The sequence below is a fragment of the Mesoplodon bidens genome, assembly GCF_964165515.1.
Source record: "Mesoplodon bidens genome assembly, chromosome: 10".
Classification (NCBI taxonomy): domain Eukaryota; kingdom Metazoa; phylum Chordata; class Mammalia; order Artiodactyla; family Ziphiidae; genus Mesoplodon; species Mesoplodon bidens.
The window spans coordinates 79710899-79736891 of NC_138172.1; positions in this window are offsets into that span (position 1 = coordinate 79710899).

Genomic DNA, 25993 nt, shown 5'->3' on the forward strand with positions numbered 1-25993 from the left:
ACTCTGCCGAGGGCTTGGGTTCAATCCCTGGTCGGGGAACTAAGATCCCATATGCCGGTGTGACGCAGCCAAAAACATTAAAAAAAATTTTTTTTAATTAAAAAATAAAAAGAGGAAAGGAAAGAAGCTCCTTCAGAGACATCAGTTATGCATGCAAACTCGGTCCTGAGTAATGCTCATACAAACCCTGCCAATTGCCAGGTTTGCTCTGATTCCTTAATTCCCAATGTCTTTTAAAAGCAAAATAATAATAGTAATAACTCTAGGACGGTTGATCCTTGGTCAGAGTTAATCTCAGTGTGTGAGTATGATGGGCTGTGCACTAAGGACATTTTTTCATCAGATATTTTCATTTTTTGCCTTTGGCAAAAATTCCACCAGTCGTGATAAATAATTCCATACCCTTAAGTGGATATTATTATTATTTTCAAGTGCAAGCCACAGCTGGCTCCTAGCCTGTCAGCTCTGCCGGAGTCACAGATGCTGTGTGCATACCTGTTGACAATTCTGTGGCTGGAAACAGCTCAGCATCCCCACTTCCGCACTTGTGATCTTCCATCCTAATGGCGTCCCTTGAAATAGCCAGGGAAGGGAAGAGGGCCAGACTGAGGCGAAGGTGCAAATAGACAGCGTGGATTTTGCCTGCAGGGTTAGAATATACACCTACTTCTCAGATGTCATGTTCGCAGGCAACTCACTTGTTCTACTAGGAAATTTAATAACAGTACAAACCCACCACTATTTTAAAGGGCTAGTGTAATGTTTTTCACATAGTGGGCACTAAAAATTGCTGAATAAATAAAAAAGTGAATGAGGGTCAAGGTTTGGCTTGTTCTGCTTTTTTTTTAATCTATAAACCTCCACTTCTCTGTTTTCCTGTCTTTCTAATCCATGTTGACACTCACGTTTCCCCCTCCCCTGGTATCTACTGCCTTTGCAGTGCCCCCCGGCTGGCCCCAATGCAATACTCAACCTGTCCTGAAGTATTATTTTCAACCTCTTACCTCTTTCCCTCTATCAAAATGTGTTCTTCCAGCCAATCAAAGCTCCTGTGACAGTCAGTCCTAGTGACTTAATTGGATAATCAAACATTTTTAAATGTTTTACCTAGTAATTGGGTTACCACTTGTCTGTATCCATATCTTAACTAAGGAATTGTGAAACAATGGAAATTCCCAGTATAAACTGGCTGGAAACTAGTCGAACAAGACAGTTATTTGGAAATGCTACTGAAATTGCATCATGTACTGTTTGCCATCTCAAGTTGTATAGGGCTGGCCATCTTTATTAGGCTCAAAAAATTGAACAGGGGCTTCCCTGGTGGCGCAGTGGTTGAGATTCCGCCTGCCGGTGCAGGGGGCACGGGTTCGTGCCCCGGTCTGGGGGGATCCCGCGTGCCACGGAGCGGCTGGGCCCGTGAGCCATGGCCGCTGAGCCTGCGTGTCCAGAGCCTGTGCTCCGCAGGGGGAGAGGCCACAACAGTGAGAGGCCCGCATACCGCAAAAAAAAAAAAAAAAAATGAACATACACGTTGTTTTTGAAATGATATGATATAATCTCCACTAGTTAACAAAAAGTAAAACAATCCTATAAGATCAAAAGGAGGGAAAAGGGGAGTAAAATATACCTAAGGAAAACTATTTGAGTAAATGTATAATATGGAAAAATTCTTCTATAATTCATAAGGAATCACAGAACCCCAAATTAATAGGATTCCTTTGAACATACTTTGTTACTGTTAATCGGTCATTTCACCAGAACACTGAAGAACAGCTAAAAAAAAATGCAATTTTCAGCCTACTTTAAAAAACTAAGCAAGTCTAGTCAAAGACTCAGAAGTGAATTATTGGTTTAATATTGACAACAACATGGTCAACTGTTTTGTGGGGAGCTTTGTAGCTAAGAAAAAACACTGGACTTTGACCTAAGGAAACCAGATTTCCTTCCCACCACCACTAACACTAACTAGTTGTCAACCCTTCAAACAGCGTAGAATCTTCAAACAAAAACAAAAACCAAAACCATGTTTAACAAATAAATAGATAGAAGAGTGAATGGCCCTGGGGTAGTCATTTCAATCACGGTGAATCTATAAAATAAAGGAGTTGAAACATGAATTCTCTACAGTTTCTTTCTAATAGTGAAATTCTATAATTCACCAAACTCATCCCAAGAGAATCAGTAGGTATATTCTGAAACAGAGATGGAGGAAAGCAGCTGGCCACAGGGAATTAGACATCGAAGAATTATCTCTGCCCCCTCCTCCTTCCCTCCCTTCTTTAGGCTGGAGGAAAGGAATAAAGGAGTGTGAAGATCAGGACAGCTCTCCATGTTGGTGGCAGAGCCCCAGGTACCAAACGCCATCACCACTCTATGTGTCCATTACAAACCTGAGGTCACAGAACAGCAAAGCAGAGGAGAAAAAAATCTGTAACTCAGCACCAGTGAGCCAATACCCTACACAACCATTTCCAAGGCAGTTAGAACCCACCCATATCAACTTAACGGTTTGCATAATAAGGGCATCACCTTTACATTCATAAAAAACAGAATGAAAAAGTTGCAAGAAGATTCGAGCAAAGTTTTCTTGCAGTAGAGGTGAACCTAAGAAAGTCCCACCACACACCAAGGCATTAAAGGCAACCTTGTTTGGAAACAGATGTCATGAATTCTAAAGCATCATGCAACTGCACAGTAGGTCTGGGGCATTTCCCCACCTTCTATCTATTCACAAAATATATTTTTTTTAATTTTCTGAATCAAACAAGGAAATAATCAACTCCATAATTTGAGGGGTTTTTTTAAATTTTATTTTATTTACTTTTTTATACAGCAGGTTCTTATTAGTCATCAATTTTATACACATCAGGGTATACATGTCAATCCCAATCACCCAACTCATCATTTTAAAATAATTCTGAGACTCGCGTTTTGATCGTGGCTCAGCTCACAGCTAGCTGTGTGACCTTGGGCGGTCACATAATTCCTCCTGTCCCCAGGTTCCATTTGTTGGAGGCATTTGTGCTAAACAATTTCTAAGAACATAATCCAGATCGAAGGTTCTAATGACTCTGGTATACAGCACATGACGGTTATTTTCTCCAGAGCTATTTTTAAGTGACATGAAATTTACATAGCCAGGGATCTTAGACATTAATTTTCTAAAACATTCTTCTGACATTTGTAAGAAATACTGGCAATCTCCCAAACTGAGGCAGAAGAAATACCAACTCAAAACATTTTAATGTGTCGGAGTAGAAAGCTGATCTTTAAGCAAGGAGTAGCCAGTTTCCTTCAGAAAATCTGTTTTAGGTAAAGCCAAAAAAAGATTGGATAGAAATCCTAAAGATGGCAGCAGATCATGAAAACCTAGGCAAACTATATATTCCAAGGGATAAGGAATGAATAGTTTGAATGAATGATAATACCAAATAAAATTGTGCTTTTTTATTGAGCATGTATATTCTGCCAGACATTGTGATACGGATTTAGGATAGATTATTTAATCCAATACAGCATGGCATTTTACTAGCTTTTTGAGAATTAAACTGAAAAACAATGTATTTTTTTGTCATGCCATAAATTTAGGAAGTGTAGAAGTTTAGGAAGAGAGATTGATTTGGGCTCTTTCTGGGCAGACCTTCACTTGCTGATGCCAAAGCTCACGCGGGCCAACGGACAAGCATGTGCCCCTCGTTCTCAAAATATGACATCTTCTCATAGCAGACTGTACCTCTGTCATGCTAGCATTGTTAGTTGTTAGGAAAGTTATGTAAATAAATATGACCTAGTAAGAGAAATAATAGTGATAATATACAGCATCAAATCAATAGCTATAATTAAAGCTAATAGTGCTTGGCAAATATGGGATTTCTTCTCATTTTCTTAATAAAGGTTTATTCTAAACAAATGACACATTTTCTACTACCTTTTAAAAAGTTTTCTGTGATGAACTAAAGTTAAGACCACGCCTGTGACGTGGGTAAATCCAATTTGACAACTAAAGAATAATTCTCATCTTTCAGTTGCTTATGTAATGATAGGAATCACTAAAGAAAAGTCACTGAAACATCTCTGCTTTATGACTTCAGCCTTCAGCAGTCAGAATACATATATATGAAATCCTGTCTATATTTAACCAAGAATTCTTGCTCCTTTAGCTGAAACTTGACTGCAGCGTATTAATATTAAAATAAGAAGCTGATATTAACAGAAATATTTTAAAGACCGAAAGATTCCTTCCATGTGGCATCTTCACTGCTTCCCTGGAACCTCCTCAAAATATTCCTGTCCAGGTATGAGAAAGGAAGAGGGTGAGACTTTGTCACCTCTAAGAGAAAAGAATGATAAAGTTAAAAATCTTGTTCTATCTTGCTTCTTGTTTTACTAGTGCCCCCTCTAGTGGAATTTTCTCAGTAATGCAGGCCAAAAAAAAGGCAGTGGGGGGATTTAAGACACCAAGCACATATTTCGTTTGCTTTTTTACATTTCCTTTTTAGAAACGTTCTAAACAAAATGATGTGAAATAAACAAACATAATAGTGCATAATAAACGTACAATAGTTTCACCAGCAATTGTAATTAAACAAGGGAGTGATAAAAATCCGTGCTATATTCAGAACAGAAAACGTTTTCAGATGCAATGTGGCAGACAGACATGAAAACATATTTTGCCGGAATTCACTGTCATTCAGTTGTGGCTTGACTTTTTTTCCTGCATCAGCCTATTTGGCCATTAGCCTGAAACTTTGCTACCAGTCTCTTTCTTCTCATTTACTTTAAAACTTGAACTTCCCCTCTCTATTGTTTACTATCATTTCTCTTTTATAATACCTTTGGGAGAATCATACCCTTCATCTCTAACTTTTGCAATTTTTTGCTGTCTGCAAACTGCATTGATGCATCAGAACCAAGACCTAGAAGCGAATTCTGTTTACAATTCCTGAGCAGTCTTTTTCTAGTCATTTTCTTGCATAATTTTTTTTCTATTAATTTTGTTTGTACTAGTAGGAAAAAGAAAAAGAAGAAAAACTACCCCCGCCCCAGATGACCATTCTCAACACAGCCTCATAGGATTCTTCCTGGAGAAGACTTGAGCTTGGTAGATGCATCTTGTTCTACAGGGATCTCTGTCAACTTCTCTTTTTATGCATTTAATGTGCTTCCCCGGTGATAGCCTAAGGGTGCTTTCACTAAACAATTAATGTAAGGCATCTCCTGGGAACCTAATGGGTATTTAGCAGTAAGTTCACTTCCAGTGAATGTATAATGTGATATTTTGACAATGCATATAGAGGAGGCGCAGAAAGGTGATCTTTTCTCCAACAAGGTAATAAACTACCTACCCAAACTTCTCACCCTTCTGCTATTGTTTGGGGACAAAGGAGAACCAAGCTGTACTTTAGTATATTGTTGTGTGTGCCTGCTTTTGCTGTTTGGGCATAGTACCACACCACTGTTCACTGGTACTAATGTAACGTACAAGTCTCAATCTATTAGTGAAAGTAAAATTTGCTGTGACATTTTGATTCTGAAGCCGCGAGCAGTGAAAGGGGTAGCACGGCACAGGATATTTGTATTATGTTAATAAAAAATGATGCTACCATATGATACCAGTGCTGAGCAGAGAACACTGATTAGTATTTTCCCAAAGTTACAGTCTAATTTTAAAGTGGTTGAATACCAAGGTTTTAGATTTAGTCACGTCATCATCTTAATAAATACTTTCAAATATTGCCTGAATTGTCTTTTGTTAACAAGAACAAACTAAAACAATAAGATGGATACTTAGCTTTTCGCCCTCTTTAAGAGTTTCTAAAAATAAAGATCACTTGTATGTGAAGAAGGTTTTATCAGAATAGTCCATTTTCCCATCTCAGAATATGTTCTTAATCTGGATTAAAATGATAAGCAGTAATAAACTAAAATAATAACATATTTCTAAACAAATAGTAGATTTTGATACAGTACACAGCAAAGTAATTCATGTATTATTTCGACTTTAAAGCATACTTAAAAAAGCATTTCCTTGTCTTTTTTCACCTGCTTGCCTGAAGTGCTCATTTAATGTACACAGGTATGAGCGTATATGTGTGCGTATATATAGAGATATATAGAGAGACATCTATTCATATAGATGGTTCAAATGTTTCTTTTAAGTAAACCTGGTAATTTACACAGTTCATAGAAAGCAGTCCCCATTCCAAACTTATTTAAATCTATGTAACATACTTTTTCAATTGTGCTTGCTATCCCCATGAAGTTTGCACTCACACTTTTATTTCAAATTAATGTCTTCTTTATAGTGTCAGAAAATACTGGAGGAAAAACCTGTAACACAACATAAAGCACACACAGAACAAATAACCCCCAAGGAAGGAGAAATTATTGTCATATTATCGTTGCTGTTACTGCTCCTGTATTTTCACATCCATAGTGATCTATGAATATTTCTGTGGCATCTTGAAGAAAACAAAGCCCAACTCTGCAAATATCTTCCCCAGATCAGAATTCAAATGATTTCAGTGACTATCCTCAGAAACTGTTATTTCCCAGTGAGACCAAACGTGGGCAGTAACAATTACAAATCAATTACCATAAAAACATTCTATCATTTTTGCCCTCCTCTTCCATATCCTTGGGGCTCTCAACTGATATTTTCCCATGTACAGTGGACTCTGTGTTCCTGTCTGTTAAGCTTATTAAGCGGGTGTGCTTGTTTGAATTATTATCGAACTTGTGTAGCCAACTCATATGTTGTGAAAAGCATTGCATAAACAGCTGCAGCATGTATTAAGCATAGCAATTGCATTATGAGGTCAATAAAAGATCGTAGGCAAGATATCTGGAAAGTAATTACTTCTCTTTAATGAATATATAGCCTACTAATTTCTGAGTGCTGTAGGCATAACAGTGCTATATGTTTCATAGTTTATAAATAAATCGTTATTACCTTACACAAAGAGTAGAAATACATCCTTGGAAGAAAAGTTAATTTGTTGTAAAGAGGAACATTTTGTTTAAACTACTAACACATAATGGATTATCAAGTAATTCCAATATGTTGTAATTGAGAATTACCTCTCTCAATGTGGAATATTCAATTGCATTTTGTACATCTGGGAGAAAACGGTATTTTCATCTCAGCTCTCCTCTACGTTAAAAGCATGATTTATAGCATATATTTTATGTAGGGAATAATGGCAATACAAAGTCAACCTTATACTATGAATAATTTAGAATTATTTCTTTAGTTTAAATATATTTGCATGCAAATTACATGATATAATTATTCTCACCTAGAAGTCTGACTTGCCTTGGTTTTTTTTGTTTGTTTGTTTGTTTTTCCCAGTAGCCCATTTTTCAAGGTGTAACCTCCACATTTATTATGAATTGCCAATTTATGTGTGTATACTTTGCATGTGTGCTCTCTCTCTCTCTCTATCTAAGAAATACTGAGATTAGAATGTCATGTTATAATATTATTTATTAGATAATATTACAAGAGATGGTTTCATCAAGCCATTAATTTCCCATTTTATTAAATAAAACCATCATAAACACCTCCTGATAATTTTAAATTTTAGAAGTCTGAAGCACATTTTGCAAGTCTACAGAGCAACACCACTACCTTCCTAATTCTTGAAATGTTGGGCAGATATCACAGGAGAAGAAAATTTTTTTTCGGTAACAGAAACTGTGACAAAGCAGCAACAATTGTTAATGCTCTATTGTTAGTACCGCTTGCTTATTTCTAAGAAGCTCTGGTCTTTTTACAGACTCCAAACACCAACTGAAAAATCACTAATGTTTAGCACTTAGAATGAAGTCCTTCAGAGAATTTTGAAACTGCAAAGACTCAGTTCTTTACATTTAACTCTCCATTTATTTCTTAACTTTTTCATATTATCTACATACAATTGAAAAAAATACACCATCCATGTTTGAAGATGACCTGAAGTAAAGAAGTATGTATTTCACCTAATTCACAGAACTAGGCATTTCTTAGACCACAAAATAGATAATTAAAAAAAAGTCATTCAACAGTATTAACAAGAGCATCAATATCCGTTGTAAAGCGGACCAGCAATCCTAAAACACCAACACAAGTTACCCTGAGCTAAAAGTTGCTACCCCTGTTTCAGGGCAGGGAGGAAGGAAGGCAGAGGGAAATAAAGAATCTGCTCCAACCTTCACCCTCCACCCACTGAAATCCCACATGATCATGGAAACAAGATAATCAGCTTCTCATGTCACTTCTCTCTCTAACCGTGTAAACGCAGGAAGCCTAGACAACTCTTAGCTTTAGTTTCTCTGGGAGGCGCAAGAGGGAGGAGATATGGGAACATATGTATATGTATTACTGATTCACTTTGTTATAAAGCAGAAACTAACACAATTAAAAGCAATTATACTCCAGTAAAGATGTAAAAAAAAAAAAAAGTTCGCCTTAAAAGAGTCACAGCTCCTTTCAATCTAAACTTTCTGTTATTTCAACTTCTGAAGGAGAGCAACAATGGCAGAGGAATGGAAAGGCAGAAAATATACAAAAGCCAATGTTTCTTAAGTGCCTCGCATGTTCCTGATTCAGGTTTAAGGGCTTTACTTTATTAGCTCATTTATTCCTCACAAAAACCCTAGGAGGCAGGCACCTTTATCACCTCCGTTCTATCACTGAGGTCTTAGCTCCCCAGCCAGGGAGCCAACCCACGCCCCTGGCAGTGAAAGTGCAGAGTCCCAACCACTGCACTGCCAGGGAATTCCCTCATTTCTTCTTTATCACTCAATCACTCATAACCTAGAGGTCGTAAGTGCTTTCATCAGTTGGAATTTCAATTTCTAGATGAACTTAATATTCCCTGTACTTTAAATTTATAGAATCAAGATTTTTACATATGGGAAGAGCTAATGGTAATGGTAACCCACATCTATTCCAAGTTCTTCCATGCATAGAAAGAAAACTGAAGCCAGAAGAGTGTATCAATCAATAGCACGGTTTTACTACCCAAGTCTGTTTTGTAGAGGAATAAAATTGATATATGTGAAGATCTTTGAATATCTAATACAAAAATTTTTGATTTTCAACCACATACTCGTACACCACAAACCACACATGAGGTAGCAGTTAAGATTCAGTTCAGTCTAGAATGTTTTCTTATTGTATATTTTACTTTAATATCATTCCACCCCTTAGTAAAGATCTCTTCTGTCTTTGAACTCTTACTGCACCCAAAATCTACACCCCAGCTGAGCATATAATATATAAGGGTAAGGGGCTCAGGACCTGTGAGCAGACAATTTGTTTCTGAATCCTGGTTCTACCACTTACTAAGTGATTTTTGGGATAATAATAACAAAATATTTGCTGGTGACTTCTAATTATGTATGTTCTAAGACTAGAAAATCACAGAATGTTGTAACAGGGGACTTCCCTGGTGGCGCAGTGGTTAAGAATCCACCTGCCAATGCAGGGGACATGGGTTAGGTCCCTGGCCCAGGAAGATCCCACATGCCATGGAACAACTAAGAGCATACGCCTCAACTACTGAGCCTGCGCTCTAGAGTCCACGAGCCACAACTACTGAGCCTGCAAGCCACAACTACTGAGCCCATGCACCACAACTACTGAAGCCCGTGCACCCTAGAGCCCATGCTCTGCAATAAGAGAAGCCACTGCAGTGAGAAGCCTGCGTACCACAAAGAAGAGTAACTCCCACTCGCCACAACTAGAGAAAGCCCACGCCCAGCAACAAAGACCCAGTGCAGCCAAGAAAAAAAAATTAATGTTGTAACAGAATAACTTAAATTTACATATCACCTTTCTCCAACTCATCTAGGGTATTTTACATACAGAACATTTTACAGATAGTCTAATTTGTCATACTGCCCTCTAGTGATATAAGGTAGTGTTATAGTAACCCCATTTTAATAAGATTAGTTTCTATTCTATATGCACTTAAATATATCAGGCATCAAATCATGATCAAAGATATAATATGTAGACAAAATCCCCTTTGGCATAATTAAAATGCAAAATGAATGCCTGTCCTTTCCTCCAATACTAACCTAATTAAAGTTCTGTGCATTATTTTCCAAATAGAGTAAATCAAGTTTAAAGAAATAAAAGGACTTTTCTAAGTTTTTGCACAAAGATTGTGATAGAACCTAGGCTAAGAGCCAGATCTATTCTCTTTATCTTTTTCACAATTTCTGCAAGACTACACTATGGGCTTTTAAGTTATCACCTTTAAGTTACATGTCGCTGGTGGTGGTCCTTTGCAAGGAGAGAATAAAGCAATGTCAGTTGTCAGGCCACTTTTAAATACAGTAATATATACTATAACTTCCAAACATAATAAAGATTTCTCTGTCTTTATAATTGCTATATGGGAACCATTTGAAGCACAAAAGTGCATTGCTTTTCACGGTTGGCCTTTGAGCTCAAAAGTTTATGAAAACTTCCTTTGTGGAAGAAGGAACCCTTCTATGCCTCATTCACTTCTTAAGCAAGTCCAAGACAGGGAGATCTGAACATTTGACACCATTGAAGCTCTCAGTTTAAAAACAATGCAATCCTTTTTAGTATCTAAAAGATGAATTTGGCCTCTGAGATATGTGTGATGTTTGTTTTTTAAGGCTGCCAATATCCGTATTGAATAGTTAGTTAAATAAGAGGTACATATACATATTCTAGTTCTTTGCTTCACTTCTTTGTATGATCTGCAAAACTTTATAATACATTGTCTTTGCTTAATAAATTCCATCCTCCATGTAAAATAACCTTAAAGTTAGAATATCTAGAAATGTGAAAAAGCAAATGATAGTATTTCAGTGGTCTCCTGCCAACTGCCCTCACACTCGGATCCTAATATTTAGCATGAATGGGTACAGTGGTGGGCATGATTTATTGGTGTCTCGATCTACAAGAAAAGTTTTGACCAGGACCAAATTTAAAGTTAAACATCATTAATAGGGATATTCAACCAGGAATTAGACTCCCTGCATTACGTGATAGGCAAGATCATTCAAGAAAATGCAGAGACACATTTGAGTATACCAGTCAGAAAGCACAAGTCTGAAGGATACAGCCAAATCAGGAATCACAAAGGACATAAAGATCGATGAGATGGTTCTGATAAATATTCTCCTACAAATTTGTACTGTTGTACTTGTTATTGGCCCAGACCATGATATGTAACAGGTTTCTCCTCGTGTGCATATCAGAGGCACATAGCTTTGAACAAGTGGATGGAGGAAGGACAATGTATAATAATGATACTGATGCATATTATTCATGAAGTATGCATACAGGAGACAGAAGAAGGGGAATGGCCACTCGTATGAATAGGTGATGTCTAGTCCTTATCTCCTATAGGTGACCAGGCAGACTTAATATTCCCATCAGCTTGACAACTGTAGCTAGACTTCTTCCTGACTATAGACCTCTGACCGCCTTTTAGAAAAGTTGTAATTATAAATTGTTCCTCTGTCCCGTGAGATATAAATCTTTTCAAAAATGTCTTGCCAGCTTTACAACACAGGGAGTCTTTCTGAATGGATTGGGAGTCATTCCTTTGAAATGTAAGCAGCAAGGAAGATAGTGCCCCTATATTCCAGTTTCTATGGGAGAATAAGATGTTTACTGCTGTGGTTGCCTTGCTCCAAGTGGTAAAATAATCTACTGTCTTAAGATGTGAGAAAGTTTTCTTTTGCTTGGGTAAAGCCAATTAGTAAACACAGATGTCCTACCATTCCCCTGTACCACAGCTCTTAAAAGCTCTCCACTTTTTGATTCAGTGGAGTTGAGCTCTAACTTCAACCATCTTGCTTCTATTGCAGTTGGTTTGAATAATGTCTTCCAAGGCTATTTATCTTTGTCCTGTGCAATTTTTGCTTTGCCATTAGATAACTGGGAAAATATAGTTTTTAATCTATCTTCATGGGAACATGGAATAGATGTGCTTCTCCTGATAAATATAACTATTTTTTTCTGCTGAGGACATCTAAAACCCCCAGACATTGTATATAAAACATACCAAAGAAATCTACAAAAAGTGGGTTAAAGAAGGTAGACCAGCTAGTCACCTCAGGCTTCAACGAACAACATGAAAGTGACTCCCTGGATTTTCTTTCTGCCTCAAATCCCAGACTTGGAGAGGAAGGAGCCAGCAACCCATATATGCCAGTAGCCACAGATAAAATAAACCTGAATATAAAGGCTTCTTTCTCTATCCAAACGACCAAGAAAAGAGCAGCTTAGCAAGACAGAAAACTTAGACAGTAATTGTTCTGCTCCAGCCACACACCACAGGAAAACACTGTAGCCCCACTCAGCAGAGGCTAAGTTGGGAACCCAGAATTCTACCCTTCCTAGGCAGTAACAAGAAACTCCAAATTCCCATGCTCCTCTCCCCTGTCACCACCAGGATGGCAACAAAGAAGGCCAAATAGGAACCAGGAAATTTCATCCTTGATAAAGAGCCTCCCTCATATATACACAGCCACCTCAGTGATGTAGGTGGAAACCACATAGGAAGGAAACCTAGACTTTTACTCACACCCAGCAGTAATGAAATGTACCTCCCCCTCCTTACTGGGGTGATGTTTGCAGAGACCTAGTGGAAAGTTAGACTTTAATCACCCCCAGTGGTAACATCTCTCTCTCATGATGTCAGCAGACATCATGAGAGAAATGCCATGTGGGGAGCAGTAATGAGGTACACGTAACCCTGTCAGCCAGTGAAGTATCCGTTCAGGCCTATGGGGGAATCCAGAATTCATACCCCTTGCTCAGCAGTTACAACAGAGTCCCCTTTGTTCCTCAGATGTCAATGAAACATAGACATCTACCTCCACCTGGCAGTAATGAGGTGGTACTTTCCATACTTCCTCTGCCAGAGCTGTCTCAGAGGAAAACAGCTAAAAGGGAAGGCTTAAATAAGATCAGAATATCATAACAGAATACTCAAATTGCACAGATTTCAGTAAAAAAAGTCACTTTTTTATCACTTTTCACACAAAGAACCAAGAATATTATAACATGAATTAACAAGATGATCAATAGACTCTATATTAAGATGAGAGATGTTAGAATTATCTGACAAGGAATTTAAAGCAGTCATCATAAAAATGCTTCACAAGCATTATGAATATAACTGAAACAAATTTTTTTTTTTTTTTTTTGCGGTACACAGGCCTCTCACTATTGTGGCCTCTCCCGTTGCAGAGCACAGGCTCTGGACGCACAGGCTCAGCGGCCATGGCTCACGGGCCCAGCCGCTCCGCGGCACGTGGGATCTTCCCGGACCGGGGCATGAACCCGCATCCCCTGCATCGGCAGGTGGACTCTCAACCACTGCGCCACCAGGGAAGCCCTGAAACAAATTTTTTAAATTCTCAGGAAAGAAATAGTCTCAGCAAAGAAATGGAAAATATAAAAAGAATCAAATGGAAATTCTACACTAAAAAAGTAACAACCAACATTTTAAAAACTCAGTGGATGGCCCCAATGGTGACGTGAAGGGAAAAGAGAAAAAAAATCAGTTAATTGAAAGAAAGAGCAATAGAAATTAATCTGAACAGCAGAGTGAAAATAAATGAACAAAACCTAAGGAACTAGTAGTACTGTAACACAATATTTAACAATTGTGTACTTGGAGTTCTGTAAAGAGTAGAAAAAAAGGTGAAGTGAAAAAAGTACTCAAAGAAATAATAGCTAAAAACTTCTAAATATAGCAAAAGAAATAAACCTATAGATTCAAGTACCTGATAAATCTCAAACAGAGTAAACTCAATGATATCTACATCAAAGCTTCAATACAAAAGAAATACCAGAAACTGAGGGACATAGCAAAATGATAAGATGGTCAAACCACCAAGAAGACATAGTAGTCCTAAATATTTATACACCAAACAACAAAGCAGCAAAACATGTGAGGCAAAAACTGATAGAACTGAAAGGAGAAATAGAAAATCTATAATTATATTTGGAGATTTCAATACCTCTCTCTCAACAATGAATAGATTGCTTAAACCAAAAAAAATAAAAAGAACCGAAGGATATAAAAGAAATTAGTAACATAATATGCCAACAGAATCTACCCCCCATTAATTGACTATTCCACCCACCAGTGGCAGAATACACATTCTTTTCCAGTGTCTTGGAACATATACCAAGATAGACTATATACCAGGCAATCAAAAAAAACTAAACAAATCTAAAAGAATTGAAATCATACAGAGCATGCTTTCTGGCCACAGTGGATCAAACTAGAAATCAAGAACAAAAAGATAACAGGAAATCTCCAAACATGAGGAAACTTAAAAACACACTGCTAAGATTGAACCAGCAATCAAAAATCTCCCAACAAGAAAAAGCCCAGAACCAGATGGCTTTATGAGTGGATTCTACCAAACATTTAAAAAATTAATGCAATCCTGCTCAAACTATTCTGAAAACTGAAGAAGAATGAATACTTTCAAACACATTTTATGAGGACAGCATTATCTTGATACGAAAGCCAGAAAAGGGCACTACGAGAAGAGAAAATTACAAGCCAATATCCCTGGTGAGCATAAATACAAAAACCTCAACAAAATACTAGCAAACTGAATTCAACAGCATATTGAGAGGACTATACACCATGATCAAGTGGGCCTTATCTCTGGGATGCAAACATGTTTCAACATACACGAATCAATAAACATGGTATACCACATTAAGAGAATGAAAGATTATAAACATTATCACTCAGTAGATGTAGAAAAGGTATGTGACAAAATTCAACATCCTTTCATGATAAAAACTCTCAACAAATTAAGAATAGAAGGAATGTACCACAATATAATAAAAATGATATATGACAAGCCCACAGCTAACACCATATTCAATGGTGAAAAACTGAGCTTTTCCTCTAAGATCAGGAACAAAACAAAGATATCCATTTTCACCACTTCTATTCACCATGAGTTTGAAAATTAAACAATACATTTCTAAATGTCTCATAGGTTAAAGAGGAAGACACAGGATAAGTTCGAATATATTTTGAATTGAATAAAAATGGAAACAGCATATCAAAATATGTGGGATGCATTAAAACAGTGCTTAGAGAGAAATTTATAGTATTAAATGCTTATAGTAAAAGCAAAAGAGGTCTTTAAAAACAGAGTTCTCAAATCAATGATCCAAGTTTCCAACTTTCATAAACTAGAAAAAAAGAAGAGAAAATTAAACCCAAAGCAAGCACAAAGAATAATAAAGAGAAAAATAAGAAAAAATAAATAAATAATAGAGAAAATCAATGAAGCAAAAGGCTAGATCATTGAGAAGATCTATAAAAATCTTCTTAACCTCCCGTTAAGGAGGTAATCTTGTTAATCTCCAGTCTGATTTCTAAAGAAGATGCAAATTACCAAAATCAGTTATGAAAGAAGTGGCATCACTAAAGACCCTAGATATATTAAATGGATAATAGTGGTGTTTCAGTTTTCAATCCCTGTCATAACAAGTCACTGTAAATTTAGTGACTCAAACAATATTCATTCATTATCTCACAGTTCTGTAGGTCAGAAATTTAGATGGGCTCAACTAGGTTTTCTTCTTAGAGTTTCATAAGGCTGAAATCAAGATATTGATTAGGCTGTGCTCTTATCTGGAGGTTCTGGGGAAGAACTTACTCACAGCTCATTCAAGTCATTGGCAGAATTCAGTTCCTTGAGATTGTAGGACTGAGGTTCCTCTTTCCTTGCTGGCTGTCATCAGGGGTTTCTCATAGCTCCTAGAAACCACCCACATTTCTTCTCACATGAGGCCTCCTTCATCTTCTAACCATCCATGATGCTTCAAATATCTCTGATTTCTGGTCTTCTGCTATCAGCTGGTGAAAAACATTCTTCATTTAAAGGCCATACCTATTTAGGACTGCCCCACCCAAATACTCTCCCTATCTGAAGATCTACTGATAATAACCTCAATTATATCTACCAAATTCCTTTTGCCATGTAGTGTAGTATAATCATAGAAATGATGCTCATCATATTCACAAGGGAGGAAATTACACAAAGCCAGGGTCATTGAGGGCGAATAGGGCCTGAGAATTCTGCTTACTACAAGTGAATATTATAAACAATTATATACCCATAAATAAGAAAACTTAGATAAATTATATCAATCCCTTAAAAAACACAAATTGCTAAAGATCACTGAGGATTAAATTATGTGGATATCCCTATATCCACTAAAGAAACAGAATTATAGCTTAAAAATCTTCCAAAAACCTCCAGGCCCAGATAATTTATTGACATATTCTACCAAACGTCTGAGGCAAAAATAATACCAATTCCTCACAAAGGAATTCAAAATTCAAATAAGGAAGACACAGCAACTCATTTTATGACCCCAGTATTACACTTACATCAAACCAGACAAAAACATTATGACAAAAGAAAACTACAACTCAACATCTCAAATAAATACAGACACAAAATACTAGCGAACTGAATATGGCAGTATAGAAAAAGAATAATATATCCTGACCAAGCAGGTGTTGTCCTGAGAAAAAGCTAGATTAATCAAGTCTAGTTCAACATTTTTTTAAAAAGTCAATCAATGTAATTTACCTATCACCTCAACAGATGCAAAAAACATTTGACAAAATTCGACATTCATCCCTGATTAAAAAAAACTCTTAGGAACAGAAGGGAATTCCCTCAATCTGATAAAGGTAATCTACAAAGTGCCTACAGCTAACATCATACTTAATGATTAAGACTGAATGCTTTTCCCCTTAAGACCAGAAACAAGGCATCCACATTCATCATTGTACTGGATATCCTAGATGAGGTAACTAGACATGAAAAAGAAATAGAAGACAACAAATTGGAAAGGAAGAAATAAAACTCTTTATTCTCAGCTGATACATTCACCTACATAGAGAATCCTATGAATTGACAAATCTATTAAATCAAATCAATGGGTTTAAACAAAGTCACAAGATAAAATATCAATATACAAAAATCAATCACCAGCAAAGAAAAAAATTGGGAATTGGATTTTTTAAAGTTTCCATTTCATCATAATATCTCCAAAAATATGAAATATTTAGGTGTAAATATGGCAATATATGTGCGGTACTGTTATGTTAAAATTAGCTGCTATTATTTCCATTAGCAATACTCACTCTGATTAAGCACCAAACTAGTAACTATACACAGACACATATTTAAAGTCCTTATTAAATGAAGATGAAGCTATCTACCATGCAAAAACAATTTAGAGACCAAATTCTGGTTCTTAAAAACGTTTCTGGGACTTCTCTGGTGGTCCAGTGGTTAAGACTCCGCATCTCCATGGCAGGGGGCACGGGTCTGGGAAATAAGATCCTGCATGCCCATGGGTCACGGCCAAAAAAACCCATTTTTTAAAAAATTTAAAAAAACCCACATTCCTTTCTAATATATGTACAATAGCAAGAATGATTGCCTAACGTGACTTACTTTGAGACACACTTCATTGGAAACTAAATACCACACTTGCAAATGTTACATCATAAACAGAATGACATTTCACCTACTTCACATATTTAAGCTTGTCTCACCCTAATTATCACAAACTGTTCAATGGTGTAAATCTCTTCATACTCATCAGAAATTTTTTTTAGTTCAAAAAAAGGTGAGAGCCATAATAGCCTATTTCATTAATTATCTTGGGGACTCAGAGCTCTGCTCTCAGCCCAGCATCCATAGGCCACTCAATGATAAGAGTGACTATGACAACCAAGTTGGTGCCCTGATCCTGACAACTTACCAGGAGACATTGTGACAGGAGGTATCAAGAGGTACCATTGCCACAGACACTCTCAGAGACAGCTAGTCGTTGCTTGGTAACGACTAGTCATTGCTGCTCCACTGTATGGGATTAGCGCAAGATAAATAGAGGGACTAACAAGGGCTGATAAGAGTTCACACTTACTTGGGAGAGGGAGAGAGGGGATGATGAGGCCAAACATTTCCAAGAATGAAAAGAGCTCAAAACCAATTTTATCCTCAGAGGTAAATAAATGGGCTATATCTATATATTTCAATTTGGAGTAAGACTACTTCAAAACAGGTACTTCTGGCAACAAAGCTAATAGTATTTCTGAAAGAATAAAAGGATAATTGAAAACACCAAGGCCACCACTGCTTAATCTGGAGAAAAAATATGAAAGTGCTGTTATGATTTAGTGTACTTGATCCTGTTCACTTGGAGCTTGAAAAAGGACTATAAATAGTGGACATTTCAGAACCAAAATAATTTAAATTACAAATGAAAAGTATGTTTACAACTATCTATGCCGTTATTCGTGAAATATGTATTGAGCTACTACTATGTGGCAGGCACTGGTTACAGAGCTGCAAATTTTTTAAAATGGAGTCTACAGACCATCTTATTTTAATATATTGGAATCGATTTACTTTAGAGATAATGAACATATAGAAGAAAATCAGTGGTTTTTAGTCTTAAAAATTTCATAAATTATCTACTCTAGTTTTACATACCTGATCTTCCTCAAACTTACTGCTCACACATCCCTGTTCAGCTCTGTAACTCAGGGGGCCTGACTGAGATACAGCCTGGGCTTTCAGGCTCTAGTGTCAGCTGGCTGCCAACCTTGTTATGCTAATGGGATGCTATTTAGGGTTCCTGGTACCAAGTCTTACATGGGCAGTGAGGGTTCCCCACATTAGCAAGCAATTCTCAGGACACCAGGAGAATGTGAAGTGAAATCTGGCCTCTGTACCCCAACACCAAATTAAATCTCAGAGAGAGTTTTGGGTAAAGTAGAAAAGAATAACTTTATTGCTTTGCCAGGCAAAGAGGGTTTCAGCAGGCTAATGCCCTCAAAACTGTGTGTCCCAACCTGGAGGGGGTGGTGAGGAGTTTTATAGCAATGGTTCAAAAAGGGCGTGATCAGCTCATGGACATTCTTCTGATTGGTTGGTGGTGAGGTAAGTGGGGGTCAGCATCATCAACCCTCTAGTTCCAACCGGTCTAGGGTCTATGTGCTGGTGGGCAGCATACAGTTAACTTCTCCCACCTGGTGGGGGCTTCAGTATCTGGAAAACAGCTCAAAGATATTGTTGTATGTATCCCTTGAGGGGGAACCAGGACCTTGCCTCAAGGCTGCACTATTGTTTCTTGACCATTCCTCCCATCCCCTCCCTTCCCTAATTAGCAACTGTTTGAACCTGCTACTTGGAACTCAAGGAAGGTCTTGGAGGCTCAATGAAGTCTATTTCCTGTAATCAAGAAATGGGGGACACAGAAAGGCTTTTGTGCCCAGGATCCCTACAGGGTCCTTCTTGGTTTCAAATGTCCAAGAATGCAACTCAATTATGCACTATCTACCCAGAGATAACATCACATCAGATTCTGCAGGTTGAGGGCTCAGTTCTACAAGACTGCCACCCACCTCAAAGGCCAGTTGCAAGTCCAGCCTATTATCTGTGCTTCCGACCAATCAGCTACAAATGGGAGATTCCAATGACCCCCTTCAACCCAGAATGCCATTTGCAGATCCAGTTTGTTACCTGTGCCTCTGATAGACTGCCTATAAATCAGAGGTTCCCAAGACCTCATTCTCCATTAATTTGCTAGAATGACTCACAGAATGCGCAGAAACATTTTACTAGATTACCAGTTTAGTATGAAAGGATATAACTCAGAAACAGCCAGATGGAAGAGATGCATAGGGCACAGCAAGGGAAAAGCACACAGAGCTCCCATGCCCTCTCCAAAGGCAACTCTCTCCCCAGTCTCCACGTATTTAACAACCCAGGGGACTTCCCTGATGGTCCAGTGAGTAAGACTCTGCATTCCCAATGCAGGGTGCTGGGGTTCGATCCCTGGTCGGGGAATTTTATCTCACATGCATGCCGCAACTAAGAGTTCGCATGCCGCAACTAAGTAAGTCTGTATGCTGTAACTAAAGATCCTGCATGCCAAAACTAAGACCTGGCACAGCCAAAATAAATAAATAAATAAACAACCCAGAAGCTCTCTAACCCCTGTCCTTTGGGGATTTTATAGAGGCTTCATTACATAAGCATGATTGATTAAATCATTGGCCAGCTGGACTGAACTCAATCTCCAGCCCCTCCCTCCTCCCCAGAGGTCAGGGGGTGGGACTGAAGGTTCCAACCCTCCAATGACAAGGTTGGGTTTCCAGGATACCAGCCCCCATCCTTAGGTGGGGTCCAAAGTCGCTTCATTAACAAAAGAAAAACATATTAATGGCTCTCATCACTTAGGAAATTCCAAGGTTTTAGGAGCTCTGTACCAGAAACAGGACAAAGACCAAACACATATTTCTTATAAACCACAATATCACAGATGCAATGTTGAAAAATGGATGGCAGGAGGAAGAAAGAAGCCAAAGTTTTTTTCTCCATGCCCATTCTCTGCCTCAGCATTCCCACAATGGTTCCAGCTTTAACTGGGTGACTCCAGTCTCTGAGCTTAGGTAACATAACTCCATCCACCTTTGTCTTAAGCCTAGGGTTGGAAGTAACATTTTGCTTTTGCTAATTTCTGGGTTGCCTCATCTTCCTCCCACAATTCTGCTCTTCTGCACTTCCATCACCTGAGGAACAAATTTCCTGCACTAAATTCTCTGTTTTAAATACTTAGATTGGTTTCCATTTTAATGGTAGACCCCTGAATGATGTATTCTATTATAGAAAAAAATTGAAAATAGTTTGAATTTCCATTAACGAAAGGATAGTTAATTATGGTACCGTCACTCAGTAGAAAATCTCGCAGCTATGATTATAAAGGCTTCTTTATAGGATTATAAAGACTTCTAAGGAACAAGGAAATGATTATGATACAATATATATTAGGTGGATAAGAAACATACTGTCTAACTTTAACAGAATAATTAGAATCTCTGTTTTAGGGTGTTGATGAAGTTATGGGTGACTTTTTACTAGATTTTAAATTTTTTCTGTAATGTAATATTGTGGAGGGTAATCTGCTTTGTTCAAAGTCTACCAATTTCAGTGTTAATCTCATCCAAAAATACTTTCACTGAAATATCCAGAATAATGTTTGACCAAATATCTGGCCACCATGATCCAGCCAAGTTGACACATAAAATTAACCATTACAATTGACAGTTATTCTTTAACTAGCTTTGAAACCATCAGGAAAACTACATCCCAGGCTTAGGACTTGTAATTTCTCCCTAGCCCAGGGGACAAGGGGAGGTGTGGCAGTAAGTGTGACATCAGCTGGTCATGGGGCAGGGAGGGGCCACTCACATCCCTTGACCCAGTTGAGCATCAGGAACTGAGCATCCTACTAGTTTGCATTTCCCCACGTTTAAATAGCTAGTTCATGACTGAAGAAATAAAGAAGATATAAAGTGAGTCAAATTTCCTCATCTGCCAACATCATAAAAGATAGAGTAGATGGGATATTGGGTACCTTACACCACCCAGCCCCAACTGTCACATACATCTCAATTCTTGGTATTCCTTACACATGCTTTTTTTGTTTTTAACTCAGAATTTATCCAGAGAACTATTCAACTATTTCCAAGGCATCACAGCAACTCTTCTCTCACATAGATGAGAGTATGTGATGGGGGAAAAATCTTCAAAATTGGGAAGCAGGAAAAATGCATTAAAAAATAATTTGAGAGTGAGTACAGGTTATGACTTAATAAAGATGTTAATTTCATATTGCATTATTAAAACATTATTCCCTAAGTTAAGGTGGATTTTTAAAAATCCTTATGTTTACACTATGGCTTGTCCTTTTTAAGAATTATTCAGAATGCCTCATATTTGATAGAACATCTGTATAAGGAAATTAAGAAAGATCTCAAACAAGTATGTGCCTTAAACCCAGGAAATAATTCAGTCTGGGTTATTCATTGAATGAGAAATAAAACATGAATTCTGGAATTCATTTTAATGCCATTTTTTTCTTAAAATATTTTATTTACTTGAGTGAGTATGCATATGATTCTGATATTAGAAACTTCAAATTATGATATTCACTCAGAGTTTAGCATATAGTAGTAATAATGATATGGAGTGATGATAGCAAAATATGGTTCCTCTACGTGAGATAGAATAGCAGATGAACATTAAAAAAAAAGAAGCAAATTCAAAGAGCAATTTATTCAGTGGCCAGCAAGAAGGGATTTGTATAATCTAGCCTAGAGGAAACACACATAGAGATGTGCTTCTGGGAGTCTGGTCTAATGACATAGATGACCAAAGCTGAACTTTAACAAAAATAAATTGATTCTTCTCTCCAGTCAAACCCCAAGCCTATATGTTTAGTAGCCATGAGCTTACCAGCAGGCTTCCTAACATGAAAAAAGATTCAGTGAAACATCAAAGAACAACATAGATCCTTAAAATATCTTAGCCACTGATCCAACTAGAGTAGGTGGTACTTCATGAAATGGTACTAACAATCCAGTCCCTGCAGCATTTAAAACTCCAAGTTAGAGAACTGATACAATTACACAACAATGTTAAATGAGACTCAATTATGTAAGTGAATACAAATACAAGTTCACTTCTTCAGATATATTAGTATATATTCTGGAAGTTTCCTGTAATAACATTACAGCAAATGACTCCTTGGTTCACCAAAAATTTCTGTACCCCTTTTCATAGTGTAGAGTGTCATAAGAATTGTTGAGGGGGAATTGTTTCTCAGGTTCTTCGTATGTAAAGGAGCTGTATGACTCATTCTTGACAACGTAATAGCGGAAATGGTATGCTGCTGCAGATGATTGAGTGAATATACACTCTCTATCCTCATTCTTCCCATCTGTCCATTGAATGAAGAAGACTGGTGCCCCAGGAGATAGTATAGTCACAAGCCCATAGCAGACTGGATCCCCGAATCACCACATGGAGGAAACCCACACACCAATCAGGAGCACCAGAATTGGATTGTTATGTGTGCAAGAAACTAAGAATGCCTGGATATCTGGCTCTAGAGAAACAATATTATCAACAGGCTTAAGTTTGAGGGCTGTGTTTGTCTATTATTTTGTGTTTTTGTAGTACCTAATGTTCTAGCAAGTCCAGCACATGCATAGTTGATTTATGAGTTATATTTTCAAGGGCATAAAATATCCCTCATCAAATTTTTTAAATCTCCCACTTTAGTTTGTCATATCCTCTATATCCCACCATTAAGACCTTCTAAACCTACCTTGCTTAAAGCAATTATGTTTCCTGAAATGTCATCAGATATCAATCACTCATTAGCGTCCTGAGCCATGGATCAAGGTAGAGTCTTAAAGGAAAAGACCCTAGGATGTATTTATTTTACCGAAGGAATAAGGTCAGAATGATGGAAGAGTTCTTCCCCATAAGGGATACATAGCAAAGGGGTCCTAGAGTTGCATTAAAGCATCTGGATCCTGAAAATGGGAGTTACAGAGCTCTAACATTTGCCAGGAATAATTATTACAATCTAAACTGGTGTTAGATATGCATCCTAAACTCCCCAGACACTGACAAAAGCTGCATTTCTTGATGTAAAGGCAGAGAACCTATATTTTGGCATGTGTTGAACTTCAGTACAAAACTACTTACTGTCCATATTTTTACTATGTTGTGCCCACAGTACCTCCAGGTGTGCAAAGGGCTCATGTAAGTTAGAGTGAGAAACCATAGAAGTAACCCACATGCCAATATCAATACAGTGCTCTCAGTAACTCTTTAGAGATGTCATCTAAACACTTCACAGAGAACTTCTCTCCCTGCAGAAATGAGGGAATCATATTCTTCATACCCCATGCAAATCTATTTCCGCCAAAGAGCAGGATATCTCAGCATCTGTTGTGTGGTTCAAGTGACCTAATAGATTATGTAACATAAATGAAAAACAATAAAGTATAATGTTGACACAGACACAGATTGAGTTGGCTGTCACAGTAAACAAGGGCTGATTACCACAATAAAAAAAAAGAAAAATAAGGATATGCCAAACAAAGATGAGAGTCAGGAAAAAGTCCTTACTGGCAGCCATTGTAGTTATGTTATTGGCATATGATAGTTTGGATGAAGACACTTGAATTAAGTTTCACCCCCCAAAATCATTTTGAATTCTTTATACTTTATCAATGATCATAAATCTCAAATCAGTTTTAGAACAGTACATGGTATATAGTAGCTATTAAATAAATATTTGTTTGATGAATGGATTTATTAAAAAAGAAACAATGTAGACAACACTATGTGGAGTTGATATTTGAAGAGAAAGGGGTAGGGTGGCCACTAAAGGAAAGAAATGAAGGGCTCTGGAACTTATTTTTAGTGGGAAATATGAAGATTTTAAAAGACAGCCAGAAGGATCCATCAGAATTAGAGAGGTTGAAATATAAGCAAGGAAAAAACAGAGTAGTTTCAGAGGAAGAGATGGGCTCAAATCCAAGGACAGATTAACCTTAAGAAGAGGGACAGTGGGAGATCCCTGGCAGTCCAGTGGTTAAGACTTGGTACTTTCACTGCTCAGGCCTGGATTCAATCCCTGGTCTGGGAACTAAGATCCCAAAAGCCACATGGCACAGCCAAAAAAAAAAAAAAAAAAAAGAGGGAGAATAATGTAACAGAAATGAAGAGGATGGACTAACGGCAGATGCTAATAGGTTTTGGTGCTTCATGTGGGGAAATGAGGAAACTCCCAAAAGATGGTGAGTATTTTCTCTATAAAACTAGAGATAGGGCTTCCCTGGTGGTGCTGTGGTTGGGAGTCCGCCTGCCGACGCAGGGGACACGGGTTCGTGCCCTGGTCCAGGAGGATCCCACATGCCGCAGAGCGGCTGGGCCCGTGAGCCATGGCCGCTGAGCGTGCGCGTCCGGAGCCTGTGCTCTGCAACGGGAGAGGCCACAGCAGTGAGAGGCCCGCGTACCGAAAAAAAAAAAAAAAAACTAGAGATAAGTGAAGAGAGGAGGGTAAAGACCAGAATCACAGATTTAAGGAGCCCAGAAAAGACTTGAAATAGGCATTATGGTAAGTGGGAAAGTGAGCTGCTCTGGTATTATTGGTCAGTGTTGACAAACACTTGGAATTGATTATGAGTTTAAGTGAAACCATTTTACCCCTGTGGTGGGGTTTTCTTCACCAGCTCTTAGCTTCTAAAAATAGGGGTACAGAATTTTCCAAGAAGAAGAAGAAGGCTGCAATTCCTCCAGAAGAATAGAACAAAAAAAGAGAGGATCAAGTAATTATTTAACATCAGTTAGAGGGTTTTGAGATGACAATCCATCTGAATATAAGCTGAAAATGGAGGGAAGTGACAAAAGAAAACTGATGAATAGGGCAAAAATAGAGTGATCAGTAGACTACAGGTTCTGATGAGGTACAGGCATTGAACAAGCAACAGAAAGGAGAAAACACTATGGTCAGAGAGCTAAGATAGTGATTTTGAAGGGGGAGAATTCGTCTCTCTTGATAAGGTCCAAGTGTGAGCTAATGAAGAAGTGAAGCTTGTTGGAGATGGGGAGCTTGAGGAATTGAGAAGCCACGGTATTGGATAAGCCATCAAAGGACATTGGATCCCCAGGATGAAAGCCAGATACTTTGTGAGAGTGATCTGCAGCTACATTACAGCGTCTTTACACACCATTGTAAAGCAATTATACTCCAATAAAGATGTGAAAAAAGTAAATAAATAAATAAATGAAGTAGAGTGACTGCACTGAGAAGGGGAGGAAATAGACCTCAAGAATCCAGGTATTGTATAGGATGGGGGAGAGGAAATGTCTAAAAGAGATTGTAGGATCCATAGACACCAAGCACACCCACTCTTTTTTCTTTTTTTTTTTGCAGTACGCGGGCCTCTCACTGTTGTGGCCTCTCCCGTTGCGGAGCACAGGCTCCGGACGCACAGGCTCAGCGGCCATGGCTCACGGGCCCAGCCGCTCTGCGGCATGTGGGATCCTTCCGGACCGGGGCACGAACCCGTGTCCCCTGCAT